The sequence below is a fragment of the Vulpes lagopus genome, chromosome 24, assembly GCF_018345385.1.
Source record: "Vulpes lagopus strain Blue_001 chromosome 24, ASM1834538v1, whole genome shotgun sequence".
In the NCBI taxonomy this organism is placed as follows: Eukaryota; Metazoa; Chordata; class Mammalia; order Carnivora; family Canidae; genus Vulpes; species Vulpes lagopus.
Genome location: NC_054847.1, coordinates 29,371,198 through 29,389,273, shown reverse-complemented (window position 1 = coordinate 29,389,273; position 18,076 = coordinate 29,371,198).

The window sequence follows — 18,076 nt, the reverse complement described above, 5'->3', positions numbered from 1 at the left end:
GATCTTTGGATTTCAGAATTTGTGGGTAAGAGATTGTATACCTGTACTAATGAGGTGTCCTTCTATCATTAGAAACCTAGAGTCAGGGATCCCTGGGTGGCGCAGTGGTTTGGCGCCTGCCTTTGGCCCAGGGCGCGATCCTGGAGACCCGGGATCGAATCCCACATCAGGCTCCCGGTGCATGGAGCCTGCTTCTCCCTCTGCCTATGTCTCTGCATCTCTCTCTCTCTCTGTGTGTGTGACTATCATAAATAAATAAATAAATAAAAAATTAAAAAAAAAAAAAAGAAACCTAGAGTCATTTCATTTACTCTCAGGAAAATATTCTGAGACCTTGTCTCTCAAATAATTGAACTACCTTTGGAGGAAAGTGAGTGGGTGCCCATCTTCTTGTTTTGGAGAGCGGGTGGGTGGGCAGGGAGAGGTCTGCAGCCTTAGAGTTGGCTCTTACCCTCACTCCCTAAACAAAGCCTGCATGTTTCTGCTTTAGTTCTCTTTTAGGTTTCCTGCTCAGAGAACTCTCCCAAGAAGTAGATTGGTTTGTGCTGCAGCAGTGGGATCCTCAGCAGCCTTTTAATCTTTTTTTTTTTTTTTTAAGATTTTATTTATTTACTCATGAGAAAGCCAGAGACATAGACAGAAGCAGGCTCCCCATAGGGATCCTGTTGTGGGACTCGATCTCAGGACTCTGGGGATCACGACCTGAGCCAAAGGCAGACGCTCAACCGTTGAGCCACCCAGGAGTCCCTAATCCTTTTTTCTTAAGTGTGGTAGGACAGCCAAGGAACCCAGAGAAATCTAGCACCATGAAAAAGAAAGAGCAAGATAAACAAACAAAAAAACTTGACCTGAAGGAAACCTAGATCATTTAGGAAACAGAATAAAACTTTAGAAGAAAAATACTCATATTCAAGAAAATATTAGATAAAATAAGAGCAATCAGGGATGTAAGAGCTCTTCAAGAATAAAAATATTATTGCCTACATGAAAAGAATTTAGTGCAAGAACTGGAAAATGAAGTTGAGGAAATCTCCTGGTACGTGAAGCAGTAATACAAAGAAATGGAATATATGAAAATACATGAGATAAGAGGCCAAACCAGGAGGTCCAACATCTTCTGAGAAAAAGAACAGGGAAAGTAAAGGGGATGAAATAAAGCAGTAAGAAAAGAGTTTCACAGAATCAGCTTGAAAGGGCCTACCCAGGAAATGAAAAAAGCCTGTTCGGAGTGCTTTAGGAGGGCAAAGAGGAAGAGTGAGGACTGGAGTCTGTTTGGAGACCCCAGTCGTAGGCAGAGTTAGACTTGCTCTTTTTGGTGGATTGTTCTGAATCTTATCTGTAAGGTGAATTGTGATTTACTTCTCTCTGTCATTCTGATCAAATGGTGGTGGTTGTGGTGGGATGAGAGAGAGTGCAGCAGGTTTTTTTCTCCGAGGAAAACACAAAATGTGAGATTCAGATTCTGCTAGCACTTATTAGGGCGCTTAAGAAAAAGAGCTTCGAGTACCCTTAGTGATTCAAGAGTACAGGGGAAAGACAGATTACAACATAGAATGTACTCATGGTCTCCTTCACTTGTATGTACATGCAAGCTTAGAAAGTAATCTGGAAGGCTATATATCCCATTTCTGGATGATGGGATGATGGGTGATTTTTATGTTCTTTATGATTTCCTAAGTTTTATGAAATAAGTGTGTATTTGTTTTACAAATAAAAATGCTATACTTGCTTCCGTGTGTGTGTGTGTGGGGGGGTGGGGTGGTGGGGTGGGGTGAGGTGGGGTGGGGGGAGCTTTCTGTATTTAAAATGCAAATACTCTTGGGAGAAGAAGGTGAAAACCTGAGGAGAGTAGCTTATGGGGGTAGGAGAAACCCCTCAGGGTGCTGAGAAAGAAAGCCTGGAGCAGGAGAAACTGCAAAATGAGGAGGTCATAAGACCCCAAAGATTAAGCTAAAGATAAGCTTCATCTACCTGGGGTTCATATAAGACCTGTCTTAACAAATTTCTGAACTGAGATAAATAATTTTCTTAAACTGATGACTCATTGCTTGAGGGGGGATGCTATCCAAGTTTACCTACTAAGGGGCAGAAGAAACAGAACCAGATCTGGGAAGAGTCTGGCCAGGGCTCTGCTGTGAGAGGGAAGAAAAGGAGCCCGGGGTTTACGGTGAGGTGGTTGGGGCTTGGCTCACATAAGGCATTCTGTGAGTGCAGAGATCTTTCAATTTCTCTTAAATTTATTTGCAAATAGATACACAATGCTTTGCTGACCGTTCCTGCATCCTTAAAGAATAATTCTGTGGCCATGGCCCCCATTGTCATCATGAAGATACATTTATTCTCAATTGATCTATGGGGAGGGCTATTGTGGGCACTTTAAAAAGCAGGTTAATAAAGTAGAAATGGTTTCTTTTTCTTCTTCTTTTTTCTAAGAGCTTAAAGATTGTGAAAGAGAACAGTTTAAAAGCTTACTTTATGTAAACAGAAATTATAAAATGTAGCTTCTCACGCTGAAGCCCTGCCTGAAAGGTCATGTGATGATCCAGTTGGTTAAAAACATCCTTTAATTGAGTTTAGGTCACTAACTTTGGACTTGCCCCCATGGTAGCCCGAGTTTTTAGAATATTCAAGACTAAATGCATCTGGATTAATTTGATAATCCACTTAAAATAAAACTGTTGGAGAACCGTCATAAGATTTGCCATCCAGGTTAATTTTTTTCTCCCAAAAAGCATTATGTTCATAAGATTCAAAACAAATAATTCAAGCTCTGAAAGTTACTTTTCCTTACAAAAATACTATTGTGGAATTCTTTTTTTTTTTTTTCAAAGCAGAGAGTAACAAAAGCAGGGGGAAGGTAGGAAAGGAACAGAAAAGTGGATTTAAGAGATAATGTATTGCATTTAAAGAACTCGAATGCCATTACTTTTCATCACTTAACTTTTCAAAGAACACTTTCAGCTTCCTTATTTGCATGTTTCATTGTTTTCCAGCCTTTACACTGTATGCTTAAAATGCAAATGGAATAATATAAGAATAATGAGAAGTAATACTTGGAAATGTTCTGAGAAAATGTTGAAAAAGGGCCTGGTTTCCATCTGATTGAAAGGAGGTGAGACTTGGGAGAGCAGTCAGACCAGATATAATTTTATCTTAAGCTCTAACTAGCAACACCACTGCTATCCTTCTTTCTCCCATGTACTCATATTTCTCCTTCAGGACTCACTTATTCTTTGTCCATTTTTCTCTTATTTTTCACATTACGTGTGAAGTTCATCGGTTAACCTCAATTCAGTGAACATTTATTGAGCACTTATTAACTAGTCTAGAATGTAGAATGTAGAATAAGTAGCTCTCTAATAAAAGCAGGGTTTAGGGAGCCTTGGTGGCTTGGGTCACAAACTTGGGGGTGTGGAGTTGAGCCCTCCATCAGGCTCTGCGCTCAGGGTGGGGTCTGCTTGAGATTCTCTCTCTCCCTCTGCCCCTCCCCCTGCTCGAACTCCCCCTTCAAATAAATAAAGAAATTATATATATATATTTTCTTTCTTTCTTTCTTTCTTTTTTTTTTTTTAAGCAGGTTTTGTCTAAGGAACATACCTGGGGAAACACTTGTGACACTTGTCAGCCTCCTGCCCTAAGGCCTTTTGATATCTGACTCTTCATTGAATGGGCTAGAAAATCAGAGGTCTTGGGTTCCAGTCCCTCTCTGCCATTTCCCCAACATGCTACTTACCTTCTCTGAGCTGCAATTTCTTCATCTGTAAGAGGGAATAATCATACCTTTCTCCTTGGAGGCTGTGATTAATTGAGATAATACAAACAAGGTGCTTATAAAAATCGCTCAGATGATCTCTGGCCTTTGGTTTGTGATACAGCAAAGGAAGTATAGGACGACTAGCTCCTGTGGTTTGCCTGAGACTGGTGGGTCTCCTGGGACATGGCTCTGTCACTTTTAAAATGGAATGGTGCCAGACAAATCTGGACGGAGTGGTCGCCCTAGAGATAGAAGAGCATACATTCAGTTAGTCTTTTTTTTTTTTTTTTAAGATTTATGTATTTATTTGAGAGAGAGAGAGAGAGAATACAAATAGAGTGGGGAGAAGTAGAGGGAAAAGGAAAGGATCTCAGGCAGACTCCTTACTGAGTGTAGAGCTGGACATGGGGCTTGATCTCACAACCCTGAGACCATGACCTGAGCTGAAATCAAGAGTCAGATGCTTAACCAACTGAGCCACCCAGGAGCCCCTATATTCAGTTAGTCTTAATCCCAAATTGACCAAATCAAATTACATGCTAGAGGAACAAAGTTGTATTGGGGCATAGGGCAAAGCATGGGCAATTCCTTCACAAAGAAGAAAGAGCATTTCATCAGAGGGAACCAAAGAAGCAAAGGCATTGAGGTGAAAAACTGCATGGCCTGCTTGTGGAAACCTTAAGCACTCTGGTGTAGGAAGGACAAGGGTATGAGAGGATGTAGCAAGTTAAAGGTTCAGAAGAGTATGGGATGGCCAGACTACCCAAGCCTTGAGTGTTAGGCTGAGGACTGTGGATTCGTTCAGAGGTAATGGGGAGATGGATGGCCATGAAGGGGGTTGGAACAGAAGTATGACATATACTTCTCAGACCTTAGTTTAACCCTGCAAGAGAAAGAGCTCCTGTGGCCATAATCATTCAAATTGATGATAATGATCAATTTGTCTATAGCTCTCATTTTATTATTAAGTAATCACAAATGTTCCATTACATCACCTATTTAAGTTGGCTCTCCTTACATGATGGCAGATAAAAGGAGCAAAGTCACTTTTGCTACCTTTCACATTTAAACTTGGGGGCAAAAAAAAAAACAAAAACAAAAAACAAAACAAAACCAAAAAAAAAAAAAACAAAAAAACTTGGGGGCATCCTGGTTCTCTGCTTCCCATTATCCTCCTTATCTAATCAAGGCACAATATGTTGGTTTTTGTCTTCACAGCCAAGTTTTCTTCCTTTCCCTTTGCTAGCTCAGGCCTTAGTCGTGTTCTTCGAGATTCAGGAAACAATCATATGTGGCCCGTGTTCCCAGCCTCCTTCGATGTATATATTCATCCCAAATACTGTGACTAAGTAATCTTGTTAAACATTTTTGTCATGTCACTTCCCTATTCAAGAACCTATCACGGCTTCCTAGTAACACTTGGGTCTTGGCCACTTTCGTTAGCCTGCCTTTAAAATTTCTTCATCAGTGGGCCCTTCCCTGCAACTAACCGCTCACATTCTTAGAAGCCATTGGTGATACTCATATCCACCTTCTCTTTGTCTTTTTGTTTTTAAAACTTTTAATTGTGGTTAAATACACATTACACAAAATTTGCTGTCTTCAGCATTTTTAAGTGTACAGTTCAGTAGTGTTAAATATATTCATATTGTTGTGCAACCACAAATCTCCAGAAACTTTTCATCTCTTTTTGTCTTTAACACCAGGCCTTCCTCACAAATCCAGCCCCTCCATCTGTTTCAAACCGCTTGCCACACATGGAATTGAGTTTCTTTTCTTTCTCTTTTCCTGTTTAAATCCACAGCCAAACTCCAAGAGGAGAGATCCTATGTAAAGTCTATAAAAGAGTAGGTGCTCAATAAATGGTCCAAGTTCAAATACTATTGTTCTGTTTTGTACTGGTGTGTAGTTATAGCTTGTCTGTGAAGAACATGTTGTCATTCGCAGGTCTCAGGCATGTAGGTCATCTCAACCGGTCCGCATCATAGCCTGCCATGGTAGATAACGTAGATGCTCTTACATGTGGTTTCCAGATGAGGAACCCAAGAATGACTAAGGTACTCGTCTGAGGTGATGCAGGTAGTAAGTGACAGACCTGGCAGTAGATTCCAGGTATTTTGGCTCCTAACACAGAACTATTTCCACTATGTCCAGCTGCCTCATTTCTTTGAAGCATATCTTATCTCCTCAACAAGAGTGAAAGTTCTTTGGGAGAAAGAACTACAAGAATTATCTTAATAACCTTAGCATATGCCTGAGTCCTGGGCACAAAGATTCTGTTTCCTAGGTACTTACCAGCTTATTGATAATTCATCGCAATGTTACCTATAGTCTCTAAAATATTTAAATCATTTTATATATAGTCCATGTGTTTCCTTATATAACTCAGCAGGAGAGATTTTTGGTTGTCACTTCATTCTTCTGGGTACGTGGGAAAACTATACCTTTCTTGCTTCCCCATCGCACTTGGAAGAAGTCATATGACAAGTTCTGGCCAGCAGGTTGTAAGTGGCCATGCCATAGATCTCTCCAGTCTCTTTTCTCCTGCCACCCCAGCCATGGAGGAGGACTTGCGTAGAGATGACCTGGGCATCAGGGATGCTCTCTTGAGACTTAGAGAACAGCTACCCTGGAGAGTGGCCCAGCTCTGCCATGGACTTTGTGAGATAATCAACTTGTATCATGTTAAAACACCAAAGATTTTAGTTTAGTTTTTCTTTTAACCTAGCCTAATCTACCCTAGTCTGACAGTACAAAGTGGAAACATTTAATGGACAGCCCGTTGGCATCTCAAACTCTCAGAGTTGCCTTGGAAAAATAAGGAATTCTTCTTAATTTATGGTTGGAAAAAACCAGGGCACAGAGAGGTTAAAGGAATGACCGTGAGCCACTCCTCAGCTCAGTCCCTTAATCCAAGTTGGTGATCTTTCCCCACATACTTAAGGCCTAGCATAAGACATGTAAATCAGGTGCAGAAAAATGCAGACTAACACTCCAACCCTCTCTGCTTGTACAATAACATCCTCCAGCCTCAGCTCTCTACCCAACGTCACAGTCATCTTCCCTTTTCTGTCTAGTTTCCTACTTAACTGCCAGTTGAAGCCTTTACCAAGGCAGGCTATGTTGAAAGAGGCATTATTTATCACTGTGTTGCCAGAGTAACACCAGACTGCACAAAGACGCAGTTGAAGGACTGGAATGGAGAAGATAGTTCTGCTGGTCTTGTGTAGACTTCTAAGTCCCCATCTCCTACCCTTGGCCTGTATGAGGAAGAGAGAGGGATGAAGCTTGCTGTCTTTCTAAAGAGGAGCTTCTCTCAAAGAAAGGAGAGAGAGAGAGAGCTTGCCTAGTCTCATAGTTTCAGTTCAGGGATGTTCGTTATAGTTTTCCCATTATTTCCACTTAAATCCTTTTCTAATCAAATGAATCCTTATTAATAACTACAAATAAAATCCAATGGCCAGAAGTTAGGGTCTTCTTTTCATCTTTTCCCCAATTTTGGTTAAAATTTAGACTTTTGTACGTCCTTATTTCCCTAAAGCTTTACACACCCATACACACATACGTACTTCTTACATAATATATAAAACTTGATGCACATAAAGTCTATAATGTTTTTTCAAATTTCCTTTCTTTTTTTTTTTTTTTTTTGAGCCTGGGTTTTGAGGGTGCTAGAGGTATGATGATTGAGACATTAAGCCTTGCACCCAGAGTAATTTTTCTGTATAAATTTGCATGGCCTGGAGCAGCCCGGGTGGCTCAGCGGTTTAGCACTGCCCTCCACCCAGGGCCTGATCCTGAAGACCCAGGATCGAGTCTCACGTTGAGCTTCCTGCATGGAGCCTGCTCCTCCCTCTGCCTGTGTCTCTGCCTGTCTCTCTCTCTCTCTCTCTCTCTCTCTCTTTCTCTGTGTCTCACGAATAAATAAATAAATAAAATCTTTAAAAAAATTTTTTTTTTGCATGGCCTACCGGGAAGTTACTAATGTTTCTTTGCAGCATTATAAAGTTGAGCAGATTATTCAATTCATATTTTAACCTCACAATTTACAACTATTAGGAAAAAACTGAGAGGGAGGCTGAAAAGATGTTCCTTGGGGGAATTTTCATTGCTGAAATAAAAGATACCAATAGACTCACAAAAAGTTCCATAAAACAAATGGGAAAAAAAATGTTACACTGAAGATACAGATAATTTGGGAAGCTGCAGCCATCTGGTTATGGTCAAAATAGCTGCTTCTGATGTCCTTAGATGGTACAAATTACTGGCAGACCTCAAAAACCAAAACAGGAATCCATTTTGAGATCAGATTCCTTTTGCCTTCAAGACATGTTTATAAAGAAATCAAGATTAGAGGAAACAGAGGAAGAACTGAAGTGTGGAGAGAACATATCACCAAAGGGCCACTTAATTTGGTCAGTGATTAATATGAGCAGCATTTGGGCAAGAGGGCAGGTGGATGTACAGCCCCGGGTCCTTCATTTGGCTTTTTCACTTCACTAGAGCCCTCAGAGCCCCCAGTTTTGCACCGGGGAGCTGTTTGGTGATCTCCAAAGGACTCTGTTACCAGTGGCAACCAAGAGCCTTCTGCAAGCAGGGTAGTGGACATTGACCACAGAAGACATCCAGTGGTGACAAGTAGACAGTTACTTTTAAGCACGTTGGACTCCAGCAAAAATGGGGGGGGAGCATTTTGCAGGGTTTGGGCGGAGAACTTCATTTGTAGGAAGTACTAATGCGAGTTGAGCATTTAAAGTAAACGTGCTCCCAAAAAACATAAATAAATAAAAAGGAAGTGATTTTATAATTCCCAGGTCAACCAAATCTTCGCGGACTTGGTCTCATTACTGAGCTGCTTCAAGCAGCCTGGGAGGGGATTGTCCACTGACTCATCCTCCCTGCAGTCACTACGCAGCTCCACGCAGCACACCCTCAGATCCCCCTTCCCACCCCGCGTTCCCTGGCTGTGTGAGCGTGGCACTTTCTTTCCCTTGTGTTTAAGCTTAGATAACCTTCTCTTCCCCTCACATCTTCTCCTCTATCTTCCTCCCAATCTTCCTTCCCAATTTCTAGGACTGTCCTCTGCTCAGGTCACTATTCTGATTTCCTGTCCCAACAATCTGTGAGGGCAGAAACTAAGAAATCAAATAACTTCCTCAAAATACTTGTTTTGCAGTAATGGGGAGAGAAGAATGAGGAAGAGGGGGGTTGATATTCTTGTATGTAAAAAAAAAAAAGCAATTTGCATACTTTAACAGATAATTTAAGCATGCTATTTATGCAGATTTTAAAAATCATTTGAAAACTTTTTTTGAAACCACTTAAAAAATACTTCAGAGTAATTGCACAGAATATTGACGAAAACAGCTTCCACCTTAAGCTGGCTACAGGCACATTGTTTTTGACGTGGTCCGTATATCATTCAAAACACTGAATATCTTTTTTGTGTCTTCCTCGGCGATGGGAATTGATGCGTAATTTGTGTAAATAAAATAATAGTATTCAAACAGTTGCTCTATGGCATCAGAGAAATTCACTTGTGAGGTTCCTGGGGGCCACTTCAAAGGCAGAGGTGTTCATTCTCTAGAAAGGCTGCAATGGAGGTCCCATTAAAAAACTGCTGGCCTGTGAATTAAGAAGAGGACTTTGCATGCATCAAGGTTCCCTGAGAGGAAACCAACAGTTGCTTCAAAACGAGTCTTGAGCGAAAAGACTCAAGGGCAGATGTTCTGATTTATGGATGTTGATGCACAGTCAAGCTACTCTAGGTAGCTGGGCTTCTAGGTAAATAACAGGAACTTATCTATGGGTGGTTAATGCTCCTACTGAGTAATACCCAGGAGGTCAGTCAAAACTGAAATGATTTTAGCAAATTTGGAGCTGAGTTTTGCCTGAAAAATATGTCTGTATTAGGTAGGAGAGGCTAATTGCCATAAGGATAGACTCCAAAATAGATCATGGCTGACACAGTAGAAGTGTATTTCTTGCTCACATGATGGTACTGGGTGAGTGAACAGGCCAGGAGGGTGGCCCTCTTTCATGGAGTCATGTAGGGGCCTGGCCGATGAGGGCTGTGCCATCTTCAACATATGGCTTCCATATGCACAGCTGGTCGGGGAAAGGCAGAGAGAAGCAGGCTTGGAAGGCTCTCGTGGGCCGAGCCTGGAAGTGGCACGCATCATTGCTGCCCACATGTCACTGTTCCATGACCATATCCAACTGCAGAGGAGGGTGGGAAATACGGCCTACCTGGGCTCCCAGGGAGAAGTGGAGAATATGGCTGTTGGCGAGCGGCCGGCCGTCTCCGCCAATACCTGGTTGTCAATCAGTGGCTGTTGTGACCTCTAGAAATAGATTTCATTCAAGAGAAGGAAATTTGTCAAAAAGATTTAAAATAAGTGAGACTTCATCCAAGGAGAGATGTTTATTTAATATACAGAGTTACAAAACATTCAGCAGTCTAGGTCTGTTGGGCCCGAAATCCCAAAAGGAACAGCCTTCAGCCTGTCTTCCCCAGGGCTACCATTTAATACCCGAGGCGAATACTCAGTTTTTTAGCAAAGTGTTTAATAAAGGTTTACTTAATTCAATATATTATCATTGAAAACATTTGAGTATGTATTTTTGTGTGTGTGTGTGTGTGTGTTTCATGGAGACTGGGGTCTATACCCAGAGAATGACATAATTCCTGAACCTAAGTCACTTGTACTGAAGCTACACCCACTCATGATTAAGATGAAGATAATATCCTCCTTTGGACTTTTGTGGCATTTGAAAATGAATAAACACACCCTGGTTGCATAGGCAGTGGGAGTAAGAGGCCTTAGGATAACTTAATGACCTTGTTCATTACTGGCCTTAAATTGTATTTAATCTAAGGGTGGGCCCTTGCTGCTGCGTGACTTGCAAAACCAGTTATGTTTCATATAGAATGACTTTGTTCATCTAAAATCGGAGGTGAAGTCTTTGTCTAGGCTAATTACGTGGGTAAAAGGGCAAAGCCAACAAAACTGCTTCGGAGCCAACTTGATTATGCGGGTTTATGAAGAACAGTGAAAACTTCTGATAACTGAAACATGCAGATAATCCCTAAATCTTGCTCTACCCATTGGTTTTAATTACTTCCTCCATGGGCTTGGTACCAGGTGCATCAGGTCAATCACTGTTTCTCCTCTTTCCCCTGCCCTCGCCCCGTGGGCTTGCTATTCTAAAGGAGAGTCTAACAGTGGGTGCGGGAAGCAAATGGTAAGGCTGGGTAGTTCCCTGGACCGTGTGAGGGGCCCCGGGCAACAGAGCATTGCCAGCGATTGATCTTTTATCACTGGGTTTATGGCACAAGCCAGGAGGGAGAGAGGAGGTGTGGGCTCTGGACCCAGACAGAGCGGGGTGCAGATCTCTCCATCATTACTTATCAGCTATGTGCTTGGTGCTTTCAGCCAATTACGCAACTTCTCTGAGCCCTTAGCTTCCCCATCTGCAAAAGGAGACTGAACATGACCCTCTCTCAAGGCGGTGTGGTAAGGACTAAAGGAGATCATGTGCGGTACAGTCCTAGCCCGGTGCCTGGCACGCAGTAAGCACGTCATCGGCGTTAGTTACAATTACCCTCTGTGAAAACCTTGGATGTCCCTTCTTCTCTCCGTGTTCCACGCCCGTCTCCCTTCCTGATAAGAATCAAAGGGGCGCATTTTGTTGAAATTCCTCACCCCGGTGCTGTTTTAGTAGCTCACGCACTAGCCCCCGATGCCCTTTCTGACCTTAGGGATGAAACAGCTTGGTGGCTCAGAGCAGCTCTTTCTTCTCAGCTCTATTTTGTTCTGGATATAGCTGTTCTATTCACACACCTTGCAATCTGTGAAGTTAAAATTAACCTATTTGCCAACCTGCGTCTCAGTGAGAAACTGAAAAATTACACCTTCTCTACGCACTAGACAGTGTTTTCTAGTGCATCTTTGCTGAGGAATATGTTAAAGGAAGAGATGGCTTAAAGGGAAAAGACTGAGTTCTCTCTGCGCTGGGTTTATTCCCTTGGAAGAGTACTCTGCAAATGTCAAAAGCTGGATTGAGAGAACAGGATGTGACATGGAAGTCGCTCAGTTGTGTCTCCACACACGTTTTTGAGATGGGGAATCAAAGTGTGCCAGTGTAACTGTCAGATTTGGGCATATGGAACAATCTAAGGAATCTGACTCTTTCCAGTAACAAGTTTAGCAACTTCCTTTTAAGAGAGAGAGAAAGAAAAACACTCACTGCACTCGCAACCAATGGTGATCTTCAGTCAACAGTTCAGAGGGGTCCACTTTTCCACGTTGTATCTGAGCTGGCATTTCCCCGGCTCTGGGAAGGAGGAGCGCGGCTGACCTGGGTGTTGTGGCCCTTCGATCTGAGGCGCCCTGGACTGCGTTGGTGGGCTTCTGCCTCCCGATCACTGCAGAGCCATGCGAGGTAGCCAAGGATGGATCTGTTTGCCTTGACCTTGTCCTGGAGGGCAGCAGGGTGTCCTCACCTGTCTCTCAGGTGGCCTGGTCGGTTGCGCCAGGCTGCACGGGGGTGGACTCTCTTATTCCCTGTCTCCTTCAGTGAGCCATTGTGACTTGTTCCTCAGGACTTCTTTCTCCTCTCTCCCCCACCACTCCCCAATGATCCTTTTTTAAAAAAAGATTTATTATCATTCATGAGAGACACAGAGAGGGAGGCCGAGACACAGGCAGAGGGAGAAGTAGGCTCCCCGTGGGGAGCCCGATGCAGAACTCGATCCTGGGACCCAGAGATCACACCCTGAGCTGAAGACAGACGCTCAACCACTGAGCCACCCAGGTGTCCCCCCAGTGATTCTCAGAGACTCTGAAGTTTCAGGTTTTAGAGACGAAAATCAGTGAAGATGGGGCGCCAACTTTGAGGGAGTGGTCTTCAAGGTCTGGGCCTGAGAATTCCGAAGCCATCAGAAAGCTGCTTGAGTCTAGACCCTTCGAAATATGATAAGAAGAGAGTTAGGGTTAGAAATAGCTGCTTCTTGCCTGGCACAGGGAACCCAAAATCAGGGCGAGTAGGTGGCTGTGGAGTGGGAGACTGAGGTCTTAGGCATAACTCTCCGCCCTGAGATATTCTGTTACTCTCTGTAATTTTACTACTGGAGACTTATTCTTTGGATCTGGAGGTTGTTCAAGTTTCCAAAAGGTCTTCGTCTACATCTGTGTGGGAAATAACATTTTAAACGTGCTTTCACATACATTCATCGAACCCTTAAAGCAACTATGTGGGTTAAGTGCTATTATTATTCCCATTGTACAGAGGCGAGACCTGAGGCACGGAGGCACTAGCCACTTGCCCAAGACCCTACAGCTGGGAAGCGGTGGAGCAGTGGATCCCGAGCAGTCAAGCTCCAGAGCCCCAGCTCTCAGCCCCATGCCCTTATGTTCTACACTGACAGCATTAATTCTTACTTTGCTAGCTCCAACATCTAACTGCTGTGACAGAAACTCCAGTTTCCAGCAAGGCTCCCTCTGCTCCCCCTCTCAATTATTTCTGGGAATTCCCAGAGACCAGTAAGTGTGGACCAGTGGTTACCAGCGTAACGTATCGTACCGACCAAATCCCTTTCTCCTGTTTGGGTGTCCCTTGGGTATTATCTTGCTGCTGCCTCTATATGGCAGCAGTTTAACCTAGGAAGGCTATGTTCTTTAGAGTCCCCAGGGAGCTAAGACCATGTGGTGTTCCATATTGAAGGAGTGAGGATTTTCTGCCAATGTGAGACATCGGGGCTTTGAGCAGCACGGTGCTGTGCCCAGCTGTAGAGGACTTCTGGCATGTGGGATTGTCTGCCAGGATCCCTTTACTAAAAATTGCCCCCACCCCCAGCCCTTGCCTCCATCCTCGCAGTTGACAGGAATAAACACCTCAGTGTCTTGCATGTCTCCATTCCCAGGCCGTACCTGGCAGGCCCACCGTGGAAAAGTGGGCTGATCCTAGCAGTCCTCCCTCTGGCCCCAGATGATAGTCCAAGGCTGATTCAAACTGGGCTAATGGGCTTGGGTGGGGCGGTGGGTGTCCAGAGAGCTTGAGGGCAGCCTCTTTCTAGGGATTCAATCTACCCAGTGTGAAACTCAGCAACTCTCAGAGGCCATGGATCCTCCCATCGAAAGGAAATCACTCTGCTGGGGGGAGAGGATACAGGGGGTGTGCAGAGAGGCAAGAATGAGGAACAGAGTAAACGCCCAGTGTGCGCCTAAGTCCCCGTTTCTAGTAATTTCAGAGGTTCAGCAGCGTCTCTGCTCTTGCCATATCTTCCTGTTCTTCTTTTCTTCAATACCACGGACAGCAAAGTCTCATATTTACTCAAGCTGGTTTGAATTGTGCTTTTGTCACTTGCAACTGAAACAAATATCACAGTCCAGCAGGTGACAGTTTCTGGCTTAAGCATCTTGGTATTTATTTGCAACTGTCTCTTGAGCTTTGACAAGGGGAGCGGGCCGGTTGAGAATTTTCCACCAAAACACTTTTCTAAATTCTGTTCTACTCCGCCCCCCTCCCGTATTATAATTAGTTCCTTAGACCTAAGGCTGATGATTTTAAAGCTTTCACTTATAGATGCAAATACACCTGGGAAAAGAAACACCTTAAACCAATATCAGCTAAAAGCCATTATCTGTAGAGAGACTAGCTGACAGCTAAGAATAAGACTTCTGGGAAATGAAAACTGGTTGGAGAGAAGCAGAAATTTGATGTGTAAGTCAGGGAAATGGAAGACAGAATTTGTCAAGGACAAGCCTTACTTTCTGGATGTCCTCCTTACGTTAGCAAGGGAAATCCAGACATTTATATGTTTGTTGTACTTCTTTTCCTACTGCGAATGTGATTAAGACAAAAATATGTATTCTTTGCGATACTTGACTAGAGCCCAGGGGATTGTTGTTTATTTTATTGTACGTGCTTTAAGTTGGGGCCTTTTAAAACTTAATATTTAGACATTCCAAATGGGATGCAAATTGGTAATATGGTGGTTTTTTTTTTTTTTTTTTTTTTTTTTGAACCAAAGCCTCTGGAACTTTAAAGGAATCAGATTACAATGCTGCAAATCTACCTTCCTCATCACGATTTAACGTTCACTGAACTGGGAAAATGGCTGGGGCTAGGAATTCTGTAAATAAATACCTTTGATTTTCTCCTGGGCTGCTAATCAGCCTGCTTAAAACCGAATCTTGGTTGCTTTCTCTTGAAGGGAAACGGGCAAACAGTAGAGAATTTAGCTATCCCGAGTTTTGCTTGCTTGATGCCTCCTCCAAGTCTCCCCCAGCTTATTTTGTTGTTGAAGGAACATTTATTGCTAGCAAATTTGTACACCTGTGCTTTCAGAGCCACTCATCTGATCCAACTGTGGAATTTTAGATCTGAAAGGGGCTTCAGGGAACTGAGCGGTCCAAATCTTTTCATCATAGACTTTAGCATCATAGACTTTAGTTTGATCAGGGTCCCAGCTATTTCAAGGTCTTTTTAACTCCTCGGACAGTGCTATTTCCAGGTAAAACATAGAATTTTCCAAATTAGATCTGGTGATCACACATCAAAGCCAAATCGATGTTCAGTTTCCATTTGTGTCCTTCTGCTTACCTCTTAAGGCAGAGCTGACGAACTCGTTTTTGCTCATTTTTGACCCCGTCCTGGGTTCAAGGAGCTTGACCTGGGTTCATAGGACCAGGGGAGGTGGGCAGCTTTGGATAGATGGGATTGGCTCACCAATTGCCTGGAGTAGAGTGAAGGGAGCTCCAAAAGCCTGTCCAGCTGAGGATCTGATGTTGAGTCTAAACTAAAACTTCTGTTTCTAGGAACTGAGTGGAGATGGAGATCAAAGGCCGTATGATACAGGATCGAAACCAGTGAGGAGCAGGAAGTTGGGAAGGGAGTTCTAGAAGGCAGGGCTGGAGTAAGTGTCTGAAGCCTTAGAGCTGGGGAACTCCCTTCCCACCTCCCCCTACCTCCACCCCTCTTCGAGGGTGTGGGAGAACTGATCTGTACCCACAAGATCTCAGTGACTAAAGAAAAGAGGAACCTCCTTTATCAGAGAAACTCTGATTCTGGATGGTATTTTTGGCTGGATATTTGTCATTCTTGCTCATCCCCTGGTTGGAACGCTCAGTGTGGGATAACGTGGTCATGCTTGAGAAGCCTTCTCAAGTCCATGAGTCTATTATGAGCCTAAGAGATATCGCTGATACGCAAAGAGCTAGAAAGTGTGAAAAGCAGTGTCATATGCATCTTAGGAAATAGATATTTTTGTGGCAAATTCTTGATGTGCTTTCGTGCAAATAATTTATGATTAAAATTCTCCCACCTTTCAGTTTGACAGATTGGTGTTGAAATTAAAACAATGAATCCTTTGAGAAAAGCACTGGAAAGAATTGGAGAAAAGGGATTATCGTGCTGGTATAAGACTCTGTTCCCTGCCTGAATAGGGAAGGGTGTGGAACGAGGAAAACCGTAGGGAGTAGTCTAGTTATAAAACTTGTTTATTTTTCTTCTTTTCATCTTCCATTTCTGACTCTTCCTTATACTACTTATCCTCCCCTGCATCTCCTCCTTCATTTGACCTGCATTCAGATTTAAAAATTTCAGAAGCCATGAATCATACGTGCATTTCTTGGAATAATGTAATACACAGACAAATGAAAGTGTTTTGACCTTGCATGACGTGGGATGAAAGCACACAGTGAGGGTATAAAGTGTCGTTTCCGTATAATTGGTAGAAGGCAGGGATGGTCCTAATCTGTGGAGAGTGAGCAGGCTGGTCCTGTGTGCTCGCTGAGCTCCTGGCTGCTGGTGCTGCACCAAGTGTGTGCCTGCCTTGCCAGCTCATGTCAGATCATTACTGACATTTTCAGTCCCCCTTTCCAAGCATGCTTTTGAAGTTCTGTGCTTTGCCTGAACTTTATAAAACCGTGGTCGCAAATGAGGAGGAGATTTGGAAGGAGTTTAGGGAAAGGGAGTGAAGGGAGATACCCCAAAGAATGGTTTGCTGCCAGGACCATCCTGGAGGTCAGGGCAGGTGGGTGATGCCGAACCAGTGCTGATGGTCCTGGTTGGGCCACTTGTTTATTCTTCGTTGACTTGTACAGACCCAACCTGGTTAAAGTGATGACCATGGCTGTCACCAAGAGGAACACTGGCCTCTTCACCCCATCCATGATCTCCCTGAGGCTGAGGCTCCAACTTCTTTCTTCACAGCAGGGAAGTGCTCCTCCCAATACTGGGGGTGCAGAGGCATCTCTGAGAGTGACTCCCTGATGCACCTCCGAACTGCACAGGGTGAGAAAAACACTAGGAAAGCCTGCCTTTGATGTGTGCTTTTCTGGTGCCTTTGACGTACTACTATTGCCTAAGCCAATATATCCCCTCCTTTTTTTTTTTCTCTCTTGAGGAGTGGGGGTTAGGGGATTCAGCTATAACAGGACCTTCACTCAAGGAGTTAGTTGTTCTGGAGTCTGTGCTCTGGGAGGTCCAGCCTGTTATGAATAGGTGCTACATAAAGGGAGTTCAGAGGATGAACATCCAGGGTAGATTCTGTGGCTCATTGATGACATCAATGAGTCAAGCTCTTTCAATTCTCTGCCCAGTCATTCTCAATGTGTTGGTATTTGGTCTTGGGCTGGCTACCTCAGGGCCATAAGATGGCTGTCACAACTCCTGGCCACACGGCCATGTTCAGAGAAAGGAGGAGTGGGGTTTGGGGTATGGGAAAAGAGAAATGCCTTAAGATAATTCTCTCTCTGTCTCTCTATAGGTAGGTAGGTAGGTAGATAGATATATGGATATATTAAAAGGCCTCTCAAGATGTTCACTCATATCTCATCAAGCAGAACCATGTCCTGTACCACCCATAGTAAATGTCTGAGAAAGCTAATATCGGGTAAAAATGAATGGGATTGCTAGCAATGGCTTAACTAATCATGATTCAAATGATGGGGGTGGAATGCATCACTGTTCTGCACCAAACTGTGGTTCTGTTGGTATGGAAGGAAGGAGTGGATGGCTGCGAGGGGCCAAGCAAGAGTTCTGGACAAGTTCTGGACACTAACAGAACCATGGTTTTGTTTTCTCCTCCTCTGCACTGGCACGAGAGTGTGACTCACTCATTCTGGGGGGCTTCCTTCCCAGTCCTAGAGAATGAATCATGATCATGAGTGATTTAAGCCAATCATGCTGCCCTAATTCCTCTTGCCAGTGGTTGGAGTAAGCATGGAAGTGTGGCACAATTTTGGCCAATGAACTGTAGGAGGAATCGGACAGGGGGCTTCTGGTAAAGATTTGCCTCTCTGACTAAAAATGACA